At 31.4% G+C, this 4,242-nt stretch overlaps 1 pseudogene; it reads left to right on the top strand.

Moving 5' to 3' along the window:
- The first annotated feature begins 887 nt into the window (after positions 1–887).
- On the top strand, positions 888–2,164 carry LOC150036604 (uncharacterized; annotated as a pseudogene).
- Positions 2,165–4,242: the final 2,078 nt, after the last annotated feature.

Genomic DNA, 4,242 nt, shown 5'->3' with positions numbered 1-4,242 from the left:
CTATCAGATATCGGGTAGATGACTCTTGCGTCCAACCACTTCACTATTTCCTTCTTTACAACCTCCCTCATAGTCGGGTTCAAGCAGCGTTGTCTTTCTACCGATCCTGTCTTTCCTTCTTCCAGACGAATCTTGTGCATACAATACGAGGGACTAATTCCTCGAATGTCCGCCAAGGTCCATCCTAAGGCCTTTGCGTTATTTCTTAGGATCTATATGAGCGCGTCTTCTTTCTCCTTACTTAGCGATGCGGAAATGATAACCGGTAACGTGTTGTTACTGCCTAAGTAAGCATACTTAAGGTGCACGGGCAACGGCTTTAACTCTAGCACAAGTGGTTCTTCCAAATATGGCTTAATGCGTTGATTGGTAGTGATGCTTTAAAATATTTGTACGTCTCTATCATTCGAATTAGAGATGCGGTAAAGTATGTTAGGTCATGTCCTCCAAGATTGCAAATATTAGATTTTGCTAAAGAAGATAAAACGTCAACAAAAAATTGTCTTACGATGGATATTGCAACACAATTAAATTCAACTTTCACTATGTTGGATGGAGTAATTAAGTGTCAAAAGACATTTGATAGATTAGAGGAGCATGACCCTAGTTATTTGCCAAAGGATGATATTCCTACTATTGAAGATTTGGATAATGCATAAGTACTTGTAGACTTCCTAAAGACTTTTTTAGAGGTAAGTAAGATAAGGTTTTCTGCATATATGTCTGTGACTCAAAACATATTTTCTCATAAATTTTGTTTAATCCAAGAAATAATTCGTGAATACTCGTTGTATGAGAATGCATTATTAAGCTAGATGACATTAACCATGCAGACAAAATTCAACAAGTATTGAGGTATAACTACAAGTGAGAAGACCAATTTATTGTTATATGTTGTTGTAGTTTTTGACCTTAGATACAACCTGACTTATGTGAGTTATTGCTTTAATGAATTTTTGGAGGAAGATTGTGCCAAAAAAATGGACGAATAAGGTTAAAGAATCATTTCGTCATTTGTGTGATGATTATTATATAAGAATGTCAATGCAAAAAAAAAAAAAAAAACAATATCCACAAACACAATCATCCACACCTATCGAAGTATTTAGCTTTCAAAGTCAGAGTGAAATGTCTTCTATTTCATCTAGTAGATCGAGTGGAATTGGATCTTATAAGGTACGTGCTACCATTCATGATAAACTTAAACAAAGTAATAAAACAGGTCCACATGATGTTAAAAAAGAGGTGGCTCATTATTTAGATGAGGCTCGTATAAAAGATGAAAATTCAGATATGCTAAATTGGTGGAAGTTGAGTTCTTCCCAATTTAAGATTATTAGCTTAGTAGCCAGGAACATCTACAATATTCCTATATCTATTGTGCCATCTGAGTCGGCTTTTAGCAGTGGAGGACAATTATTAGATTCTTTTCAAAGTTCATTAACTCCTCAAACTGCAAAGGCACTTATTTGTGCTTAAAATTGGCTTCAATCTAAACCTTTGGATGATATGAGTGAAGAAATTGATGGAGCTGAAGAAATTGATGAGGATAATTAATAATGTAGTATCGTAATTGCTATAAATTTTATTTCTTTCATTATTTGGCAATTTTGCGGTTAATGAGCTAATTTCTTTTTTTCATTTTGATCCAAAAATCATACACATATGTAAGGAGATGGAAGTTGCCTTTGAGAATTTGAATTATGATTCTACGGTTCTAAGTTTTTGCTCTTAGATCTTGTTTACATATGTTTTTTATTTATATTAAATTTGAACTTGAATCTTGTTTTTTGTTTTTTGTTTTTATAGAATCTTGAAGTATGATGATGGAGTTAGAGTACTTGATGAAAATATGAACATAAAGTACTTGATGAAGGGTTTTGGGTATAAAATGTTGATTAATTTCCCTTCCCCCCTTTAACAAACTTTGTTTTCATTTTACAAACTTGTATTTCTTCTCTTTCAATTTGTGTTGTTGATCCTTTGTTGTGCTCTTTTGATTTGCAAGTGTAGGTGGAGTTTTGAATTTATTTGTTGCTGACCATTTTGAGATATATACCTAGAATCATATATGCAATTTATATGCTTGTTGGATAGAAAAGAAAGGATTTAGAAGTGTAATTTTGTCATGTATGTTTTCACATTTCAACTATAGGTTTACCGGCCTTATTGTTTGTTCATGGTTGTTAGATGTAAGTTGTGGTAAATAAGTTAATAGACATTTTGTTATTTATGGATGAGTTCTTAAATGTCAATTTGTAATGAGTTTTCCAAGTTCATTTTGATTGAAAATGAAAACTATTTCAAGTTTAATAATAATAATAATAGCTTAAAAAAATAAAATCATTTAAAGAATTCTCCAAGTTATGGAACGAAATTGTCTAAAAAAGACCAGGCCAATCTGACTAGGGTCAAACTTGACTCGAACCGTCCATACAGAACCGGTGCATTTCTGATTGAGTCAATTTTTTTTTAAAATCAAGTTGATCCAACCCAATTACACTCCTAGCTTGTTTTTCTCGAGGACATTGAAAAAAGCCTCCATTGGACCAAATGGGAATACCTTGAGTGGAAGTAGGAAAAATAGCTCCACCATCCTCATTCCCATCTTCTATGGCAGGGGAAACTTTTGCATATTCGAAGTTTTTGGATAGCCTATTACAAGTATTTGTGGGGTAGCCTTAACTTGACAAGCATTTAGGATCGTATGACAACACTAGAAGGGTGTGAAGAGTGTTGCTTGTAAAATTAAAACTTATTGATAAATTTAAAATCAAATTAAAGCAATCTAAAATAATTTAAACTAATGAAATAATTAGCAACAAAAATAAGTAAATTACATAAACTAAAATAGTAGAGAGAAAAAAATAATACTGGTAATTTTTATAGTGGTTTGGAATCCCTACTCCACTTTGTTTATGGGTTCATGAGGTAAACCACTATCGATCCTTTTCAGAATTAAGATCCAATCTTTTTCAATGGGTTCAAGATCAAACCACTACATATCTTTTTTCTTTTTCGGCTTCAAGATTAAGCCACTACACTCAAATCCAATGTGCACCTACACCTTATTACAAATTTTCAAGTGAATTGATGAAATTACAAAATCCACAAAATATATATATATATATATATATTCTCAAAAACTCAAAATAATCTCTCTTAAAAATGAATCTCTAACAAAAATAGTTGTAAGGATATGAAATTTTGAAGTAGATCAACAATGAACATGGAGAGAAATTTCAATAAAACTGGAGGATGAGAGATTTTGCAATTGAATAATTAATTTTGAGGAAGATGACTTCTTAGATTTAAAGAGATTTTTGGCTAAAAAAAGCATATTAAAAGTAGGATTTAAAAATGGCCATTGGATGAGAGTTTAAAGAAATAAAGGGTAGATCAAATGGTAAAAGAAGGAAAGAAGAATAATGATGTGATGATGATGGTAATAATAAAAAAATAAATTAAATTAATTTTTAAAAGAAAAGTAGCCGTTGGACAGCTTTTCCTTTCTTTTTTTTGTTATTATTTTGAATTCCTTTTAAAATTTAAAAATAATTCTTTTAGTTTCTTTTTAATTTTAAAAATGAATATTCGTATAACGCCACGTGTCACAATTTGAGCCTTCCAATTGATTTGATTAGTCACATGTATTATCTATTCAGCTATTAAACAATGTCTTTGGTTTACTAAAGACGTCGACATCATTTTTTTAGCTCGACGAAAACAAAATACTTTCCTTAAGAATTGTTTTATAATTTTCTTTTGTATAGAGATCATCTATAAAGCAGGTCCTTTTGAATGACAAAAAGGTTGATATAGATGTTATGGGTGGCATTTTTTTTGTTTACATCTTATATTTAGGAATTTATCTATCTCCCGTAAAGGAGCTGAATGAAACCAAAGTTTCACGTTCGGTTTTGAATTAGAGATGTTCAAAATAATGAATCAACGTCGACTATAACCCCTAACCTTCAAAGCTAACGATGCAAGTTTGATTCTCGCTCTCCGTTTATCTTATTCTTATGATATATTATAAATATAATAAATTATTTATACATGATTGGTCCACGTGTATCATGTCATCACCACGTAGGAATTTTCTTTCTAATCTTCTTTTAGCCACAACTTCTTCATTTGATGTCTGATTTGAGCGACTTAAAATGCGTTGGAATCAACTCTTCGAGCTCTACACTATGGACACCTAAAAATACTCAAACGTTAGTAAATGAAGATTTTCTT

Source organism: Benincasa hispida, chromosome 4, assembly GCF_027475165.1.
Source record: "Benincasa hispida cultivar pf3 chromosome 4, pf3_genome.v1.1, whole genome shotgun sequence".
Classification (NCBI taxonomy): Eukaryota; Viridiplantae; Streptophyta; class Magnoliopsida; order Cucurbitales; family Cucurbitaceae; genus Benincasa; species Benincasa hispida.
This window is presented reverse-complemented; position numbering and strand designations above follow the sequence as displayed.